The sequence below is a fragment of the Benincasa hispida genome, unplaced genomic scaffold (genome assembly GCF_009727055.1).
Source record: "Benincasa hispida cultivar B227 unplaced genomic scaffold, ASM972705v1 Contig625, whole genome shotgun sequence".
NCBI classification, from domain to species: Eukaryota; Viridiplantae; Streptophyta; class Magnoliopsida; order Cucurbitales; family Cucurbitaceae; genus Benincasa; species Benincasa hispida.
In genome coordinates this window covers 51,343-74,266 of record NW_024064981.1, presented here as the reverse complement: position 1 = coordinate 74,266, position 22,924 = coordinate 51,343, and the positions used below count along the sequence as shown (strand labels likewise).

Here is a 22,924-nt window from a genome sequence, read left to right as displayed (position 1 = left end):
AACCATTTTTCTCATGGTTTTCACATTCAAGAAACGTAATTTTATCAACAAAAAAAAAAAATTATCTTTTTCTAAAGATGTATTGCTATTTTCTAAAATAAGAATTATCTTTCAAACTAGAGCAGTTTCATCTTTCAGTTCCAAGGAGAGAGATTCAATTTTCTTATTTTTATCTCTTAAGTCATTTGCCTCAAGTTTTAAATTACATGATAAAGATCTAAATTCATCATTCTCAACTTCAAGAAACTTAATTCTATCAAGCACATTTCTCATCATCACAAAATTTATCATGATGTAAAATATTAGTTGCTCTATCTTTCAAACATACATTTTCATCTAGCAAAAACTTATTTCAATAGATAATGGCTTAAACTTCTTTGATAACTTCATATATCTTGCGCTAACATTTTCAAAATCACATTACATGCTTTCAAATGTATCATATAGTTCATCATAAGTAAGGGATTTGTGATTTACCTCATTTTCTACATTTTTATCAGTGGAACCTTTATCAGAATGAACCATCAAGCATAAAGATGATCCATCACATTTTGTATCCCATCATAAAATTTTTCTTGATTTTGAGAATTTGTAATTCTCCTCATATCAAATAAGTCATTAGTAATACAAGAAGAATTTTCTATATTATACATATTGTCAAGAAAGTTCCAAATATCATATGCATAATCAAAATATAAACTATGATATTCATAGTTTTGGCATTAAAAGTGAGCAACTTATTATTTAATTCCAATTTAGATAAATCATGCTCACAAACATACAAAATGTTAAAATCCATAGTAAGCATAAAGGTTTTCATTTTATTTCTCCAGACATTATAATTTCTATTTCCATCAAATAATGAGGGTCTATCAATTGAATGATCTTCTAAAGTTGTCATAGCTCTAGCACTTGAGTTTTTTTTTTAAAAAAAAATCAAAATATTAATAATATACTTTATATTTCAAAATAATATTTAAAAAATAATTTACGTAGAAGGGCTCCTTGCTTTGATACCAATTGTAGGATCGATATGGCAACCTTAAGGGATGAATAGGTTTAACTAATATAATGAAAACTTTTTATTAGACGGCCCAATTAAGCTAATTAATATACTTTTTGAAAAAATAATTAATTTAAACAATAGTTTCATACATGCACATTCACTTCAAAATTATTAATGAATTGACATAAATAAATTGAAGAACAAATTAAAGAAATCAATTTTATGCAATGAAATATAATAACAAATTAATTGCAAAATTAAATAAGAGATGAATAGAGAAATTGACACTGAAAATTTATATTGGTTTGACACAACCGGCCTACATCTACTTCTCAAGCTCCACTTGGGTATCTCACTACAATCTTGACTCTTTCTACGAATTAGAGTCAAACCGCTATAATGTTCTTTTTCCAGGCGCAAGAACAAATCCGATTCTTTCCACGATTGAGGATCATACCATTACAACTACTCTTTTAGGGATCAAGAGCAACTCTTACAATGAATTTGAAAATGAAGAACAATATGAGAAAAATCTCACAAGAATAGAATTACAAGTTTGAAATACTTCACAAATCAATCCTCACAATACAATAAATTTCTCTCAAGAAGTAAATGAAAAAAAGAAAATTGAGAGCTTGATGAGAGAATAACAATTGTGGCTTTTAACAAATTGGAGGATTGTAAATTAGTAAAATTATTGTTTTGATTTTGGAGAAAAATGAAGAGTTTAAAAAGAGATGGCGTAGGTGAAAATCAAGTTCAATTTAGATCATTAGATGTTGGTAAAATTTAAATCAAATGTTGAGATTAAAATTAAAGAAAACAATATATATAAAAGTTGTATATGTGCCCAACGCTTATGTGTGCAGAGCAAACACAGTGCAAACATTTTTTTAAAATTATGTTACCGTTTGCCTAGCCCAACACGCATATATAAATAAGGAAAATGATTAGGTGCAGCTTAGATTGCACCTAGCCCTTTGTACTCCTCACTTATTAATCACATAAAAATAGAATTAGAAAAAAATATATCTTTTAAAAAAATAAAAATGTCATATGACAATATTTTATTGGACAATACGGGATGCACCAAGATAGGTGCATCCAATGGAGCACCCAATATTTTTTTTTTTAAAATAATAGGGCAAAATGCATTTTTGGTCCTCCAAGTTTTTTTTATTAATAATAAGGGCAATATGCACTTTTGGTCCTCGAGATTTAGAATTGAATGTTGACTTCTTGACATTTTTTTAATGTCAATAATCACTTTTTTTTTATGTTTTAAAAAACATCAAGGAAGTCAATGTCAAAAATGTTGATTTTTTTAACGTTTTAAAAACGTCAAGAAAAGTGACACTTGATATTTAAAAAACGTCAAGAAACATTGATACTTGATATGTTTGAAATGTCAAGAATAGGAGCATTCTTGACAAGGAAAAAAACGTCAATAAATTTTTTAACTTGATAATGAAAAAACGTCAAGAAATATCCTACTTGACATGTAAGAAATGTCAAGAATATGGGAGTTCTTGACCTGTTAAACATGTAAAGAATATCTATAATCTTGACGAGGAAAAAAAAGGTCAAGAAATTTGCTTGTGATTTTTTTAGAAAAATGTGTAATGTTGACATTTTTACCTATAATTGCTCATATATTTTGATCTAATAACCACATTTGATATATATATGATATATGTTCGCCAATCAAATAAACAATACACGCTTTTTTAATGTTATGTATCAACCAAATTTCCACCAATATCTCTTTATAAAAACTTCACTTCTTTAACATTGTCAATATTACAACCTCATAAAGTATTTCTAAGTTAAAAGAATATGGAAAACCCCATATGAACAATTCCAACATTATAGTCAACCCCATATGAATACTTTTAAAAGTATAACAACTATCAATCCTCATATAAATACAACCCTTCTAAGAACAATTAAAAAAAATTGCACCTATCAATCTCGTATGATGTAATCCTAGTCAAATCTCGCTCACTATGCTCCTACCTCCACAAGAATAACGTAGCCCACCTTGAACTCATCGCTTTGAGCACCTACATCAATGAAATAATATACCAAAACTACAACATATAGATTGAAACAACTGAAAATTATTAAACTTAAGCACCACAACCTACAAAGTCCTATAAAACTTTACAACTCCATGAAGGATTTTGTAAGTTAATTAGAAGAATATGGACAGACCCATATGGGTACTTCCAAAACAATATAAGGAACATAATTCTCACAGTCAACCAAATATGAATAGTCTTAAAAAATACATTTCCAAAACTTCTATCAAAACTATCCATCTACCAACATAACAACTATCACATGTACCAATCCAAAACTACGTTGACATTGTATTATGATACCTAACTATGAAACTTGTCGAATGTATATAACTCAAGACAAGAGAGCTGCATAATAATTTTAGATCATACCTCTTGAAGGAAAAGCAACTAGACACAATAAAATAAAGCCAAACGGCTCAAACATCCACAAATTACTTTTTACAAAGCTAGAACTCTTCTCATAGCAGCACCTTGACGCCAATAAAGAACCACTTCGTATAAAATATCCTACAAATGATACAAACACAAAGTTCCAAACAAATATCCCCAGCTTTGGTCAACACATCAAGATCAATGTAAAATATCCTACAAATCTTGTAGGCACAGAGCTTCAAACAAATATATCCAACATAAATGTAACTATGTAAAAAGTTACCACAAAAAGAATGACTTTTGGTATAGGAATAAATTTATTTCTATATTAAAAAAAAAACTACACTTGCAAGTCACTGCCACTCAACTACAATACAAAAGGGAAAGTGCAGATGACATCAAAGAAAGAAAGAAAGATCAAAATAATAATTTAAAAATATGCAAGCAAAAATCTCCATTTTACCTTCTTTTTTATTCCTTTTTCCCTTACCCCCTCTAATTTTAGAGAGGTCTTCAACAAAGTTGCATTTAAATCAGGAAGATAATCAACTTTTGAAATGGTAATCAAGACATATTTATATGTTTGTTTCTAGACAAAATGTATGACTAGAGATAATGAAAAATGGAAGAAATGCAACATACCAATAGCACAGTGTCTTCAAATCAAATTTCTCAGCTAAATCAGTATGTCCTGCCACATGCACCATAATACAATATCAATAACTTTGAAAGTTATAATATCACATGTAAATTCAAGAATATACATGAGAGATTAAGACCTAACTTTAAAAGTTCAAGCCTCAAACCAAGAAAATCAAGCCTTAACTTTGAAAGTTCATGCCTCAAACCAAGAAAATCAAGCCTTAACTTTGAAAGTTCATGCCTCAAACCAAGAAAATCAAGAATTAAACCTAATCTAAACTAATTCTACTTACCTCAATGAAGAATCTCTTCAAGATTGATGGAATAAAATCAAACCCTAACTTTGAAAGTTCATGCCTCAAATCAAGAACAATATGACAGAAGAATTTATTATGAGATTCAAGAATATGCATGAGAGATTAAGCCCTAACTTTGAAAGTCCATGCCTCAAACCAAGAAAATCAAGAATTAAACCTAATCAAACTAAATCTACTTACCTCAATGAAGAATCTTTTCAAGATTGATGGAATAACAAAGATGCATCAAAGCGAAGTGAAAAACCAAGAAGAATTGCAGAAATTTTGCGATTCGACTGGAAAATTTCTTTTAAATCTGTCTTATAGCATTGCAACGCTGTTTGCGAGGTGTGCCATTTTTTCGTCAAAACCCATAGCGTTGCAACGCTATTGAAAGTGTTGTACTGCTGTTTGCATGAGACATGCATTTTTCATTTTTTCGTCAAAATTTGTAGCATTCCAATGCTACTTTTCAACGTTGCAACGTTGCCCTATATATTCTAATATTTTTGACGTTTTAAAAAGGTCAAGAAACCATTAATTGAACTTGACATTTTTAAAACGTCAAGTACAATATTCTCCGAAAATCTCCACTTTCTTAAAATAATTTTTGACCTTTTTTTCTTTAAAATCACCTATTACTTGACATTTTTTCATAAAAATGTCAAGTATTTAAAACGGCAAACGTTGATGGTTTTTATTGTAGTGTCAAAATAACAAAATGTTGGTTGGACCTTTAAGTGATGATGTAGATGAGGTGGCAAGTTACTTCATTTATCAACTTAGCAAAATCATTCGATTACTTGGCAAACAATTTATATTTTTAATTTTTAAAAAATAAATCTATTAATAGAAAAATAAAGTGGTTTAGAATATTAAAAATATTCCAAAACAACCTTAAATCACTTTCTTCTTCTACCATCCATTTTGCTCATTACATTTTTCTTTGATTTCTTAAGATTTTCTTCAAATCCTATTATGGGTTTTTCGGTTTTGCAGGTTTTGTATTGTCTTTCCTCACTTCGAGCACTAGATTTTTCCCATTTCTTGTAATTTCACACTAATAACATTCCATTGCAAAAAAAATTATGTTAAATCGTTCAACATAATCTCCATAAAATAAATAAATGCCATAAAATTATAGTAGAGGAAGTGACTGAGAAAAGTTTCAGCTCATAGATTAAAAGACTAAGAGACTAAATGTCCGTTTGGATTGATTGGAGGAAAAAAAATTGTTTTTCAAAATACTCAGTTTTATTTAAATATTTTGACAAAAATGGTTGAAAATACATTTCAAAAACTATTTTAATCAGTTATCAAACATTTCAATTTTTTTCAAATTGACTTATTTTTTAACTTAAACACTTAAAAATGCATTGTTAAGCTTGATGACTAGACGGTCAACTCCCAAGTCAGCCCTCACTGACCTATCGTGTATGGTGACGTGGAGGATAATTCCATAACCCTGCACCCCAAAATTCTGTTTTAGTTAGACTAATTATATTATTACACGTACCTCTTTGTAACCATTTTTTATTCCCTTTGTAATTGTATACAACACCACTGAGGCATTCATTCATTATTGAGAAAAGTAATACAAAGAAGGAATATCTCTAGGAAAATACTTTCACCTTTCTGCTTCCTCTCTTTTTCTTTTTCCTGTTTATTACAAAGTTCAATCTGGTATCAGAGCTACTATCAATGGCTTCTCCGTTGCCGATTTTTGCAAACACTGGCAATGGAAATTTATTTGGTCCACCTCTGAATCAATTGCTCAACCAAGTCACATCCATCAAGATGGATCGCACCAACTTCAAAAGACCTATGGGATGCTAGCTTTATAATTCAATGTCGCCTGAAATAGTGACTCAAGTAATGGGTTATCAATCCTCAAAGGACCTATGGGATGCGGTTCAACAATTTTCTGGAGTACAATCAAAAGCTGAAATTGATTATTTAAAACACTTGTTTCAGTAGACAAGGAAAGGGTCCCTCAAAATGGAGGAATACCTAACTATCATGAAGAACGGATGGACTTACTCAAATCAATCTGTTCGTCAGGTCTGCACCAAGATGGGACATACAGTCGATGTTTGTTATATGCGTTATCTCAAAGATTTTAATAACCTCAATCAGACTCTCTTCGTGAAACTGCTAATACGACACCTGGGTTTAACGACAATAAGAACTTTTGTATGCCTCAGAATCCTTTCATGGCCAATTCTGTGTTAGCTACCCCTTAAACAGTGATTGACCCCTCTTGGTACGCTGATAACGGAGCCTCCAACCATGTGACAGCCAACCCCAATTACCTCAATCAGAAAACAGAATACACAGGTAACGATCAGGTTATTGTTGCTAATGGTTCATCCCAACTTATCCCTTCTGGGTCTATTAAATTGAATAAGGTTTTGTGTGTGCCCCCCATTGCTAAAAACATAATCAGCATCTCACAGCTCGCTAAGGATAATAATATTATTGTTGAATTTCACTCTGACTCTTTTGTGGTTAAGGACAAAATTTCGGGGCGGAATTGGTGAAGGGCACGCTTAAGGATGCATTGTATCAGCTAGCCGCTCATGAGCAATATGTAAATAAATTCCAGATCCTTGCTGCAGCAAAGTCTGATGATTCGAAAGTTGCATCCTCTAATTTTTCATTTTGTTTACTTGTTGATGAGCTTCATAGTACTTGTCAGGCTAATATGGTTGTGACCAAGTCCATTTTGCACAAGAGACTTGATCATCCCTCTTCACAAACATTAAACAGAGTTATTAAATCTTATAATATGAAGTTTGCTTCTAATGATAGTCTTTTATTTTGTGAAACGTGCCAAATTGGAAAATCTCATGCCCTTCCCTTCCCAAACTCCACCTCTCATGCATCTCATCCCTTTGATTTGGTTCATACAGATGTATGGGGTCCTACTACCCCAATGCTTTCAGCTGATGGATATCGCTACTATATAATTTTGGTAGATGATTATAGTCGTTTTACTTGGTTGTATCCCCTCCGGCAAAAGAATGACACCCTTCATGAATTTAAAATGTGTTGTTCTATGGTCATTTCAACACTTCTATTAAAATATTGCAATTAGATGGGAGGGGTGAATATAAACCAGTTGTCAATGTATGTAATCTTCTTGGTGTCCAAAAGCGAGTGTTATGTCCCTATACTTCAGCACAGAATGGTCGGGCCAAACAGAAGCATTGCCATGTTGTCGAGACTGGACTTACTCTACTTGCACAAGTTGCCATGCTTCTGAAATTTTGGTGGTATGTCTTTCAAACAACCACTTCCTTAATTAATGGCTTATCGACTTCTTTGTTACAGGGGAAGTCACCAATGCAAATGTTGCTTCGCCAGTCCATGGATGTCTCATCTCTTTGAATATTTGGGTGTGCGTGCTACCCGAACTTCATGCCATATCAAAGGCACAAATTTGAATTCCACACTCAAAAGTGCATATATCTCGTGCCATCTCCTTTGCACAAAGGGCATCGATGTCTTAACAATAATGGACAGATTTTCATCACACGACATGTGTTTAATGAAGCCAAATTTCCATTTAAACTCAGCTTTGGCAGATCTGATTTATCAGTCACTTCATCCTTAGCCCATGTTCCGATAACTTCCTGGTTTGGGCCTTTTTCTGACTCTACTAGACCCACTACCCACCCAACCCAAAATTTTAACTTCTCATTCTTCTAATGCCTCACTCATTGATCAAAGCCCAAGCCCATTTCCCATTGTTCCTAATAGACCAAGTCCAAGTCCCAACCCACTCTCCAAGCCTGACCCGCACACACCTTTACCTACTCATTCAGTCTCGGCCCATCCCTCTGAACTGGCACCTCCAACTCTCCCTTTTCAAACCGGTTCTTTGATACCTTTATCTTCTTCTACCTTCCCTTCTGAAGGAACTCTATGAAAAGAGAACCTTGAACGGAAGCAAGATCATCTCAAATCCATTTCTCATTGAATGTAAGCTTTACAGTAAATCAAGAATAAGATATGTATTTACATAAATTATAGCATACATTAATAAAGGAAAACTTAGGGTTTTAGAAACTCTTACCTTTGAAGACTATTCTTCAAGAATCCCTCGAACAAGCCACGAACGGATCTTTTTCTCCAAAATGGACACCACCAAACGGAACTTCATGTATTCTCCTTAGGGAATGAGAATGGCAAAAGGTGTGGGCTCTACCTTATGGTTTTGGAAGAGGGAAGGAGATGGAGAGGAGGAGAAGGAGGAAGAGAACTTTTCTTCTCTTTTCGTTTTTTTATTTTATTTTTTTTTTTATAGAGAGAACTATTCTCTCAGTGTTTCATGGAGGAAGATGAATTGAGCATCATTTCTTTCTCTGACCCCTCTCATCACGTATTTGAGAAATTAGAGGAGGGAGTTGTAACTCCCTCCCTTTAATTAATTAATATTAGTTTAATAAAATAAAATTATAATAATAATTATATATATAATAACAACCTTATTATATGCATAAAACATATATGTTATATCTCATATAATACATAATCTATAGTTACATGTTATATCAAAATACAATTTAACCTATAGATGTATTTTCTCTTAATTATACATGACATTTAATATAATCACATTTAAGTAAATTCACTATATGAATCTCATTTATATAATTGATATTTAGATCATATCCAAATATTTAATTCCTCTCAACTTATTTATGGTATTTAATATAAATCATATTTATATTAAATTTAATTACATGAATCTTATTCATATAATTAGTATTTGAATCATATTCAAATTCCTCTCATATTACCTTATATTATAATGCATCAAATACATTATATTAATTATATCATATGTATAATTAATTTAATTATTATATCATATATAATTAATTCCTATAACTAATTTGAACACTTCAAATTAATCCAAAAATAATTCTCAGTTAAATCCAGCTACAGAGGGGTCCTTATGGAACTGTAGATTGAAGCTCCAATGAGAATGATAATTAATTAAACTCTTTAATTAAATTACTCAACATACGTTAACTGTTGGTCATCCCATTAAAGACTGCAGCTGCACTCTTTGCACTACAGATAAATTTTTGTGTCCATTGGATATAACCAATCAAAGGTGCAATGACCCTTCACAAATTGCTCGTAAATACAGTTGGGCCAAAATTATCGTTTTACCCTTGTAGTTACGTCTAACTTCTTAAGTACCACTGATCCCTCTAATGAATAATAAGTCATAGAATCCAACTATGACTAAGTCCCTCTCAAGCCAGGAGAGGGTGTGGTCACTATGTACAAGCCCTAGAATCAGCCCTTAAGGGAGCAATTTATTTACTTTCTCCCACATCGAGGAATGAGTGAATTCTAGCTCGTGTAGCTATGTTCCCACCTCCCCAGTCAGACGAATCCTCAAAATGGTAGGCTTATTGAGTTGGCAATCTGGCCATTCTCACCCATACAAATCAAAGGACTTTCTTCATTAGTAGGAGTTCACAACTCACTCAGGATTCAGGTCATGTCACCTATGGTCATCCTAGTGAAATGTAAGTCTCTATTATTAACGGTGTCATATAAAGAGACTAACCATTTCGTGGTCCGATCTTATACAAACTCTATGTGTAGGATACCCTTCTCACATGTCTCTACATAAATGATCAAGATCAGGTCATTTGTAGCACTTTATAACACTTGTAACACCTACAAAGTGGGTCATATCCGTAGTGTCACCAGGATAAGGTACCCAGCCTTATCCATCTACTACAGACCGTTTAGGTTATTATTTAAACAAGATCCACTTGTATGTCTCTACATACTTGTTTAAATTATATAAAATAACCTAGGATCTTAGTTTATTGGATTTAGTATATATTTATAAAATAACAATTATTTTATTAACAACAATATGTTTATATAAAGTTTACAAACTGCGAGATTACAAAGAGATTTAGGACATCAATGCTAACACCTTTCACCACCCCTATTGTCTCTCCAGTTTCCCTAGGCCGTCTAATACTGACATATCTCATCCCTCTCCTATTGTTAATAATCATCCATGAAGGAACTTTAAAAATAGAGAACCCATGAGCGGAAGCAGATCGTTCCAAATCCTATTGTGAAAGAACATGAACATTTACATTCTAATAGAATGGTTATGCATCAAATCTAAATTACAGCATGCTTCAAGAATAAAATACAATGTATCGAGTAAACATACCTTTGAAGAACTATTTCTTCTAGTGTTTCCTTGATCGAATTCAGTAATGCGTCCAACAGCACAAACGTAACACGAGCAAACCAGTGAACAACACAAACTGTAAGATCCTCGATCACAATCGAGTTAAACTCGATACTCGACCCTCAAATGCAAACTCGACACTACCACGAGGCTACCTTGGTATTCTCAGTGTGAGAATCCAGGAGGTGTGGGCTATGTATGGATCTGGTAAAGAGAAGGAGGAACTTGACGATCTAGCAAGTGGAAGAATGAAGAAGTCTATCGTATAGACTTGGGTACTCGATTGTTTAGCAGCGAGTAACAATCGTATAGGATACTCGACACTTGATCGTTCACTATCTCAAAGCTATCATGTAACTCTTTTCTTTATGCGCGTTGGATTCCGAAAAAATGAAAACGATTTTCATTTCATTCATCAGTTATCAAAAACTGATTATAACTTTCCACTAAGTCCGTTATTCGAGAAAAAGATAACCAATTATTTTAAAATTAATTTGTTATAAATAAATATAATAACTAATTTATCATATTATATTTATAACCTATAGTTTTAATATCACATCATATGTAATATATAAACCATAGTTCTTTTTCTTCTTTATGGCATTTAATATAAATCATATTTATATTAATTCTTCCAATTAATGTATCTAATACATCAAATCAATTATATCACATATAATTGAATTAATTTGATCACTTCAAACTAACCCAAAAACTTATTCTTAACATGAATCCCTTGAACTACCAAGGGGATCTTATGGACCTATAGCTTGAAGCTCCAACGGTATGTGAATAAGTGACTAAACTCTTTAATCACGATATCCACCATCCGTTAACTGTCAGGCATTCCACTAAAGAGACTGATAGCTGCACTTTTTGCACTACAGATATATTTTTGTGTCCATCGGATATAACCAATCCACGGTACGATGACCTTTCATAAATCTCTAGTAAGTATAGTTGGGCCAATTTACCGTTTTGTCCCTGTAGTTACATCTAACTTTTTAAGTACCATTGATTCCTCTAATGAACAATACATCATAGTCCCACTATGAGTAAACCCTTCTTGAGCTAAGAGAAGGTATGTTACCACATTGTTCAAGCCCCAGAATCAACCCTTAAGGGAGCAATTTATCTACTTACCCCTGTTTCGGGAAAGGAGTGAGTTCCGTCTTGTGTAGCTGAGTTCCCAGCTCCCCAATCAGACGAATCCCCAAAGTGGTAGGTTTGAGTCGGCGATCTGGCCACTCACACCCATGCAAATCAAAGGATCGTCCTCATAAGTAGGAGTTCCCAACTCATTTAGGATTAAGGTCATGTTACCTATGGTCATTCTAGTGAAATGAAAGCCTCTTTCATGAATGGTGTTATATAACAAGACTAAACATTTCGTGGTCTGGTCTTATACAAACTCCTCTGTATAGAGCATCCCCGCTCGCATGTCTGATACACGAATGGTCAGGATCAGACCATTTATAGAACTTTACAACACTTATAACACCTACAAAGCGGGCTACACTCGTAGGGTCACCAGGATAAGGTTTCCCTCTTTTATCCATATACTACAGACCATTTAGGTTATCACTTAAAGCACAATCCACTTGTATGTCTCTACATACATGCTTAAGTTACAACGATAATCAGATATATTAGTTTATTGGTTTGTGGTTAATCCAACTAAAATATCTCATATTTTATAGATATAAGTAAATAAAATATCTCATATTATAAATCACCAAATTTTTGTTCATGCAGATGTTTACAAACTACAGGACTCTACGAGATTTAGGGCATCAACCCCAACAATCCAATGATTACAAGGGACAAGGTAAACATCTTTTGTCAAAGGTCTAGGCTGTTTCTTCTTCGACATCGCATCGGATCGCTCTCTCTAAACCCACCAACCTATCTTATGTTATTTCTTGCCTAAAATGGAAGGCTGCCATGGTTGATGAACTTTGTGCTTTGCATCAATTAAATACATGGTCGTTTATTTCTCGTACATCTCAGCTTAACGTTATTGGGTGTAAGTGGGTGTTTCTCTTGAAGAAAAATGTTGATGGCTCAATTCAAAGGCATAAAGCCCACCTTGTGGCCATGGGGTTTCATCAAACGCCTAGTATTGATTTCTTTAGAACTTTCAGTTCCATGGTCAAGGCTTTCACAATCCATATAGTCCTATTTCTTGTTGTCTCAAATGGATGGGTTATTCAATAACTTGATTTTAACAATGTTTTCTTCAACGGTACTTTGAAGGAAGCTGTTTACATGTCACAACCCCAGGGGTTTAAAGATCCCCTCTATCCAAATTATGTTCGTAAGCTTAACAAAGCCATCTATGGCCTATGATAAGCTCCTCATGCGTGGAAAGTTGAGTTGAAATCCTTCCTGATCTCTTGCGGGTTCACTGTAAGTCATTCTGATACCTTCCTTTATTATTACCATCGATCATCTATCATTTTTCTTCTTCTCATCTATGTGGATGATGTGGTCGTCACTAGCAACAATCCTAAATTTATTTCCAAGCTGGTTGTTACTCTTGACTCCAAATTTGTCTTGAAAGACCTTGGGAACTTAACTATTTCCTTGGGATCCAAATTACTTATCAGCACAATGGCATTCACCTTAATCGGTCCAAATACATCACTGACCTCCTCGAGAAATTCAACATGTCCTCAAACAAACCGTGTCCCACACCAGTTGTTTTCAGGCAGACATTGTCTCTCTATGATAGAACTCCCCTTGAAGATCCATATTCCTACAATAGTACCCTAGGTGCCCTGCCTTATCAATACCAGACTCGACATTGCCTACATTGTTAATCGGCCAAGTCAGTTTCTCAAGGCTTCTACAAATGTTCATTGGAAAGCCATGAAATGTATCTTACGTTACCTTAAAGGTACTACCTCTCATGACCTTTTAATTACGCCAAGTCATTCGTTATCCATCACTACTTTCTCTGATGCGGATTGGGCCTTGAATGTTGATGACCATAAGTCTATCGTTGCCTATTGTTTTTTCTTGGAAATTCTCTTGTGTCGTGGTTCTCTAAGAAATAAAACATGGTCGCCCGATCGAGTACGAATTCTGAGTATCGTGCTCTTACCCACGCTTCTACAGAAATCACTTGGATCCGACAATTACTTGGCGAACTTGGTTTTTCTCTTCACGCCTTTGATCTGGTGTGACAACATCAACGTGTTAGGATTAGTGTCCTAATTCTCCCGGAGTCTCATTGTTTGTAATTATACACATTGTTTTATGAATAAAATAACTGTTATTTCATTCTGGCATTTACTCATATCCAATAAACAAAGCTCCTTGGTTATCTAATGTAAACTTAAGCATGTATATGTGATATACAAGTAGATCATGCCTTAAGTGATAACCTAAATAGGTCAGTAGTATAAGGATTAAGGTGGGATACCTGATCTTGGTGACACTACGAACACGGCCCGCTTTGTGGAGGTTTGCAAGTATTGTAAACTACTACAGATAGTAGATCCTGACCATTCATGTGGAGACATGCGAGCGGGGGTGTCCTATATAAAGAGTTTTTATAAGAGCGGACCACGAGATGACTAGACTCTGTATATAACACCGTTGATACTAGAGACTTATATCTCACCTAAACGGCCATAGGTGACACGACCACAATCCTGAGTGTTTTAGGAACTCCTGCCTTTGAGGGCGATCCTTTGATTAGTATGGGTGAGAGTGGCCAGATTGTCAACTCAACATACCTACTTTTTGGGGACTTGTCTAATTTGGGAGTTAAGAACTCAATACACAAGATGGAATTCACTTCTTTCTCGAAGCAGGGATAAGTAGAGAAATTGCTCCCTCAAGGGCTGATTCCGAGGCTTGAAAATAGTGGCCACAACTTCTCTTTGGAAGAGAGAACTCAGTCATAATAGGACTATGACTTATATTCATTAGAGGATTCAGTGGTACTTAAGGAGTTAGATGTAACTACAGGGGCATAATGGTTATTGACCGAGTTGTACTATGAGCGATCGGTGAAGGGTTGTCGCACTGTTGATTGGTTAAGATGGACACATAATATATCTATAGTAAGGAGAGTTCAGCTATCGATCTTTAGTGGAGTGTCTGGCAGTTAACGGATGGTGGATCCCGTGACTAAAGAGTTTAGTTAGTTATTCACGTACCGTTGCAGCTTCGAGCTACAGGTCCATAAGGTCCCCTTGGTAGCTCAATGGATTTAGTTGATGATCAGTTCTTGGTGTTAATTTGAAATGTTCAATTTGACAAGAGGTGATTCGATTATATGAGATATGATCGGTATGGTATATGAGATATATCTAGTGGAGGATTAATGTAAATGAAATTTACATTAAGTGCCATGAAATAGAAAAGAGCTATGATTTGTATGTTTCGTGAGATGAAATATTAAAACTATAGATTATAAATATAGTATGATAAGTTGGTTATCATTTATATTTATAATAATATTAATTATTGGATTATTATCTCTTTTTCTCTAATAACCAATTGAGTGGGAGGTTATTGGTGGTTTCATTGTAACTGTGAGATAAAAGAAAAAATGTTTTCCTAATTTAGTAAGGGTTGAAAATTGTTGATTTGAGACTTTCTTTCTCATTGAAAATTGTTGATTTGAGACTTTCTTTCTCAGAAATATTCTCATGGGAAGTTTTCAAGTAAATGAGATTTACTAAGCAATGGCTTAGAGTGAGCTAAAAAATCGTGGAGTGTTAGTGGGCGATAGACATTCAGCTAAGCGATGAGCTAAACGATCGCATAGCTTTTGCTAGACAACCGTGTAGATTTTCCTAAATGATTGGGCATAGACATATACAATAGGTTCTTCCATCTCCTACTTGCTCAATCATTTATACGATTGTGGATTCCTCCATTTGTCTGCCTCAAACCAAGTCCACACAGAGCCCACCCTCTGGATTCTCACACCGAGAATATCAAGGTAGGCTTCTGAGTGGTGTCATGCTCAACTCAACACTGTCGAGGTTCTGTAGAGGTCGTTCATGTTGTTCGGGTTATTCATGACCTAGGCGATTGCTAAGTTCGAGTGCGCGGTGATCGTGTAGTGTAGCGGTTGTGTTGGACGAGCGTTCGTGTGTTGTTGTGTTGCTGTGATCGAGCGTTAGTGATCAAGGAGCTTTGTGATGAATCGAAAAAAGTGTGTTACTCTTGTCCTTGATCTTATGTATAGTATGCTGTAATTTCTGTATTTAATGCATAACCATATGTTTCTGTTTATGACTGTAATTGTAAAATTCATATACGATTGTAATTTGGAATGATCTTTTCGCTGCTCATGGAAATCCTCGTGTTTAATTTCCTTCACAACATGGCTGTACTTGCCTCAAATCCTATTTTTCATGCCTGGACGAAGCACATTGAACTTGACGTACATTATATTCGAGACCAAGTTCTCTCTAGTAAACTTGCCATCAGATATGTCCCAATAAGTGATCAATTGGCAAACTGTTTGACCAAATGTCTCAACCATGCGCAGTTTACTTATCTCAGATCCAAACTCGGTCTTACTGTCACTACCCTTCATTTGAGGGGGGATGTTAAGCTTGATGACGTGGTGGTCAACTCCGAAGTTAGCCTTCTTTGACCCTGTCGTGTACCGTCACGTAGAGGACCATTTCAGAACCCTTTGCATCCTAAAATTCTGTTTTAGTTAGGCCAATTATATTATTACATGTACTCCTTTGTAACCATTTTTTATTCCCTCTGTAATTGTATATAACACCACTGGGACATTCATTCATTATTGAGAAAAGTAATACGAAGAAGGAATATCTCTAAGAAAATACTTTCACCTTTTTCCTTCCTCCCTTTTTCTTTTTCTTGTTTATTACAAAGTTCAATCTGCATTCCAGACACTATAACATTGAGAAGAAAGGCTTTTTTTAATTATTGGATTTGTCTCTACGAAGGAGAAAGGTGAGAAAAAACTAAGCTCTTAAATAAATAGAAGAAAATTGAAAAGAAATAGAAAGGAATCAATGAAAATCTTGAGAAACCAAAGAAATTGAAATGGGTTGAACGGATGGTAGATAAAATCAAAGAAGAAGAGAATGGTTTAGATTTGTTTTGGCATATTTAAATATTTTAAACCATTTTATTTTCCTTTGAATAGTTTATTTTTAAAATATTGAAAATTAAAAATTATTTGTCAACTAATCATATAATTTTACTAAGTTGTTATATGAGGTAACTTGTCATCTCATTCATGTCATCACTTAACGGTCCAATCAGCATTCTATTAGTTTAAAATTAAGTCAAGGGCCATTTACAATAATTTCTCACACCTAAGGGGATTAAAGTATATTTTTTGAAACTTTAGGACCAAATAGACATCAATGTCAAATCTCAATGACCAAAAGTATATTTTGCCCTAAATAATAATAATAGCAATAATAGTAATAATTATTATTATTATGATTTAAGTAATAAAATAAACTTTAATATATATGTATTGAATTCATTTTCTTTTTAAAACTAAACCAAATATCAAAAGACCATCATTTTTTGTTTCTTCATTGCTCCACATCACCCTCTTAATTAAGTCTAATTTGATTAATTTGGCCGCCACGTCATCGACTCGAGATTTTTCCGCTACGCTTGTTTTGGTCATATTTTCTTCATTTGAGCTTCGATTTGAGTGATTTAAATTATGTTGTAATCGTTGTTCCGGTTCTACACAATGGACACTTTGAAACACTCAAAATATTAGTAAATAAAAGCAGTTTTGTTATCATCAAAACATGAATTACTTAATTAATTAAAATTAATTAATTTGAACTTAAGGACTAGAAAGCCAATAGATTTCGTTGAGATAACTTGGATCTGGCAATTACTTAAAGAACCTTGCTTCAATCTTGTAGGCACACCTATCCTATGGTGTGACAATATTGGTAATAGTACTCTGACCTCAAATCTTATCTTCCATGTCGGAATAAAACATATTGAACTCGATGTTCATTATGTCGGAGATCAAGTCCTCAACAAATGGTTAGACATTCGATTTGTACCAACTAATGAATAATTAGCAACTACCCCTTGTTTGAGGGATGTGAAGATAGTTAATAAGGCAGCCTATTGTTAACTCATACTATGCTAACTTTGACGTGTATAGTGACATGGAGGACGATTCAAGGCTCTCCTCATCCCACAATTCATTTAAACCAATTGTATAAAGTTATATGTGTAGTATTTGTTACATCTTTTGATTCCTTTGTAATTATATATATTAACACCCTTGAGTTCCTCATATTCATTGTGTAACACAATACAAAGAATACATCATAGAAAATTATCCATCTTTTATTCTCTTTCTTTTCCATGGAAGCGAAATCTTGATCCTTGAGATAATACATAGTTGTAATTGTACCATTTATGCCTAAATTAAAGTTCACAAAATGAAGGAGCCCATTTTTAGACTGTTTTTTTTTTTTCACTCTTCACCATCTAAAGGGTAACTCACTAGATATAAATATTATATATTTTTTTAGAATAGATGATATTATTATACAACAACAAGGGAGATCCCACAGCCTAGGATCAAGGCATCAAAGCAACAAAGCACAAGGAAAGACAGGACAACAATACGCAAACAAAGCCAACAAGATAAAACCAGAATATAACCAAGCATAAACACAAAAAATCCCCAAACCACCAGGGAGAAAACCAGAGAAAAGAAACCAAAACCCCACAACTAGGAACAACAGTAAAACAGAGAGCAACAACAAGTTCAAAAAGAAGAAAAGTATCTGTAAACATACTAGATAAGTCCAAGAAGATCAACCCGCTAGGAAGCAACTTGAGCACAAATTGTAGAGACCATAAGGTGAAACAAAGCAGACACTGACCTCGGTCGACCTCCATGCAACCACCGAATATGCTCCTGCCAAATGTAGTAGATGGAAGCACACCAAAATACACAGAACAACTTACTACACACCCTTTTACCCAACCTCACTCGGCACAACCAACTCAACTCGACATATCAACTTGCCACCCGATGCGATGATCTCAACCTGCCACCCAATATGATGAACCCAACTGACGCAACACATCAAACCACACCTCTCTCCCAAACTCACACTTGAAAAATAAATGATCCCGCGATTCCACACTTATTGCGTGAAAAAAAGGAGAGGAAAAATAAATATGTTTGTCTTATGTTATTTGTTAATCTTCATGTGTCGATAGTCATGCATTGGACTAGAAAATATGAAATATGCATTAAGCTCGTATGCAATGACCTTGCGTTCCTATCACAAGTTTGCTTGCTTTCTCGCCTAGTATAACGAGAACGCAAGTTTCTCGGAATGATCCGAGGTTGAACACAGGGACCTATAACTAAATAGTATTTGTGAAGTAATGCGTTTGAGGTGATAATAAAAGTAAAAAGACAGGAGTTAATGGATTATGGCTACTTCTACACCTAACTAAACAGATTGAGCAATGGAAGTTTAACTATGAGAATTGGTAGAGATGCAGCAACTGTTAACACGTAATAAGATGCATGAAGAAATAGAATTGTGGAGGGGATAAATTCACGCGTCATTAAACTTGGTCGTAAGGGTAATCCCAGCTCGCCACACTAACGCATCACACACCTCTCGTTGGTCAGCCTCATGTTTATATCTCTATAATGCATGGTTGCGTCGAGTATAAGATTATTCCTATCTCTAGGAACACTGCTTACTTTGCTTAGTGAGTTCCACTACTTATCCTCTCGGGCAGTTGGTTATAGTTACTCAGCTCATAGATAAGTATTGTGATAGCCTTGCACTAAGCAAAGATGATTGACTCACTATACTCGCACAATATACACCTTTCGGTGGTTTACTATATGCATCAAATCTCTATGCCGCATGATTGAGTATGCGATAACTCTTGCAATCTACACTTAACTCACTGCAATGAAAGTAAAAGATGATAAAGAAGAAGAAGATGATGAAGATGGTGTTAAAAGAACTAAAAAGATGCATTGATTACAAAATGTATTAATGTCTTAAGCCAAAATGTAATACAATACGAGATAAGAAGAAAGATGGAAGGCTAAATGTAGGCAATCTCTTGCTTCCATCAGATGTACGTCAAGGCTGTCGGTGGTGCCATGGATGGATGGTGGAGAAGTCTGAAACTCCGATCGTCACTCGGAAATGGCTGTGGAGGTGAAGAATCATCAAAGAGTATCTGCTCATGCTCTCATTTGTGATCACAAGGATCTGCCTTAAGGTAGAAACTTGGACGATTTGAAGTGAAGATTCAAGGTGTTATTTATAGAGCTCAAACGCCGACATCATTGATGATTGCGTTCTGACTCACTGTTACCTTTATCGCGGTGTGGCAATGTCAACATCACCATATCTTGTTGATACTCCCAAGGTATACGTTCATACTCATTTCTCCCGAAGTACCAACGCATTCCACCCACCTTGCGATCAACCTTCTATCACTATTATTACTCTGTAGCTGCAACATCCATGCGATAAACTTGTCTTCTTGAAGATTAATACATGCGATCAAATTTGCGATGGTCTGGGATCAATACATGCAATCGATTCCTACAATTGCTACAAAAATAGATATTTTGACGCAGTATAACGCATGATATAGGGTTAGCGAGGATTTTTAGTGCTGGTCGACACAAGCTCATTTTTCCACATGAATTCTTAGTATTATCAACGCATATTCTACTCATCATCCCTAATAATTCTAAGTAAAAGGCTACAATAGCTTGTATTTCTACAAGCTATTAACACCTCCCCCACACAGAAGACACCCCCCTCGGACAACACACTCCAGCTCCTCAACCAATCCCATGTACCCAACTTGTCCCTCACAGCTAACCACGCACAGAAAGAGTGACACAGAATACAACCCTTTGCCTACAAAATACTAGCCCAAGACACCCTAGGATGACGAGGACGCAAACTCTCCCACATACTATCAATAGAAAACCGACCACTAGTACCCGGCTCCTAAACCCAATAATCCTCTCCCCTCACCCTAGGCCCCACTTCCTGAATAAGACCATATATCTCAAGCAACTCCTAAGACACTGTAGCCACCTCCAATCTCCCTAACCATTTAAGAATTCCGACAACCGCGCCTCCAAACTACCCCTTGCATCATAAACCACTGTAGACCTATATGAATCCAAAATTACACCCCCTCCCCCCTCCGACAGCCAAGGATCCCACCAAACAAAATAAGACCGACCATCAAATGAACCAGATGCTTGAATCTACCTCTACAACGCAAGATAACCCTCAAGCACCAAGACCTCCCAACCTCACTTCGAACAGCCTACAAAGACTGTCCACGCGAAACATACACCTTCACCCATGTCATCCATAATGATTTTGATTTAATTAAGAGAAGCCAGAGTATCTTCATAATAGCAGCTTGATTCCATGAAGCCACATGTTTCATACCCAACTCCGCTCTCCCAACGACAAGCACACCTCATCCCACGCCACCCGTGCACCACCCCGACTCACCGCACTACCCTTCCATAAATAACTACGTAACAGACGATCAACCTCATGAGTTACACACGCAGGCAACATGAAGATGCTACACCAAAATACCTGAAAGGACTGTAAAACATACCTAACAAGCTGCAACCTCCCAGCAAAAGAGAGTGACCGCACCACCCAACTTCTAATATGAGTTGTAATCCTTTATATCAAAGGCGCACAATCCATAGCCCTCAACCGACCAACCAATAACGGTAACCCCAGATATTTTCTGATTCAAAATAGTCAAATATTACACTAGACTTTTGAAAACTAACCTTGCTTCTCATCGTCATTTTCTCATACAATTATCTACAATGAGCTCATCAACAACATTCTTGTTATTAATTTATGAAAAATAAAATAATTTTATAAATTTAGGTATTCAAAGCATATTAATTTTCAAAACTTAGGAATTCAACATCTTATTTTTCATTTAAATCTCAAAAAAAATATTTCTCATCTTAAATTAAAAAAATATATAAATGAAAAATATAAAGAATGGAAAAATAAAAAATTACAAAAAAAAAAGCTCAACAATAAAATATTAACAAAATTAAAAGAAATTAAAAAAAGAGAAAAAAATCAACAAAAGAGAAAAAAAAAGTTAACCATAAAATTTATTTTGACTTAGTAAAAAAAAAAGTAAAAATAATAAAATAGATATTTAAAAGACTGAAAGGAATAAAAACAAAAATTTAATCTTATTTTTACAAATGTTTTTCAAGTTTATCTATTTTTTCTAATTTTTTTTCAAAAGTAGTCTACCATTTGCAAAAAAGGGAAAAAAAAGTGAAATATTGGCATGAGAAAGAGGAAAAAAACAATACAATGGTGCATACAAAGATACGGAAAAATTAAAAGAATATTGTCCTTTTAGAAACTATTTAGGAAAATATTGTTGTTTTCAAACTATTTGTAAAAATATTGTTTTTTTTAAAAAAATAAGTCGAGGGTTGAAAATTCGACCTAGATGGGTCGAATTTTGAACCCTTCCCCTTCCCCTTCCCTTTACATTTGCACGTCGAACTTTGAACCTTCGACCTTGCCCTAATATTATTATTGAATCTGTTTAATTGTCATTCCGGAGACCTTTCTCATAATTATTTGATGTGGAGAGAACGAAAGACCTTCCTCATTCCGGAGTCCTTCCTCATAACACTCATAATTATTTGATGTGTTAAAAATAATTTTGTATTGGGAGAGAACGAAAGAGAGAAGAGTAAGAGAGAGAGAGAGAGCGAGAGCGAGATTTGAGAGAGAGAGATCTGAGAAAGCGAGATTTTGGGAGAGAGCGAGAGAGCGAGAGAGCGAGATTTTGAGAGCGAGATCGAGATTTTGAGCGAAAGCGAGAGCAAGAGTGAGATATCCGTACAAATTTTCTTTTTTTTCTTTTTTTAATTATTACACATTCCTTTCTTCCTTTCTTTTTTCTTTTTTTAATTTTCCATTTTATAAAAAAAAATTCTAAAAATTATTATTATTATTTATAATTTAAAAAAAAAAAAGAAAAAAAAAACTCCAACAAAATCTTGATACCAAATGTACAAAAGAAATCCAAGATCATTATTGTAAAATCTTTTAAACTATTGACCTCACTACTGTGATTAAAATTTCTGTTCTTTATATCAATAATACAGTCTTATTTATAGACTTGCATGTGAAAGTTTTGAGTGTTGATTTGATTTATTATATCCCCAAATTATTATCTAAAATATATAAATTTGAATATT

At 34.4% G+C, this 22,924-nt stretch overlaps 1 protein-coding gene and 1 long non-coding RNA gene across 2 annotated transcripts in view; both read left to right on the top strand.

The window, feature by feature from the left end:
- Positions 1-22,924, top strand: part of LOC120069848 (cytochrome P450 CYP72A219-like) — a 63,895-nt gene that overhangs the window by 21,196 nt on the left and 19,775 nt on the right. The window lies entirely within an intron of this gene.
- On the top strand, positions 6,213-7,205 carry LOC120069851. The gene is made up of 2 exons (XR_005479706.1): positions 6,213-6,737; positions 6,914-7,205. It is a non-coding gene; the product is annotated as an uncharacterized LOC120069851 (long non-coding RNA).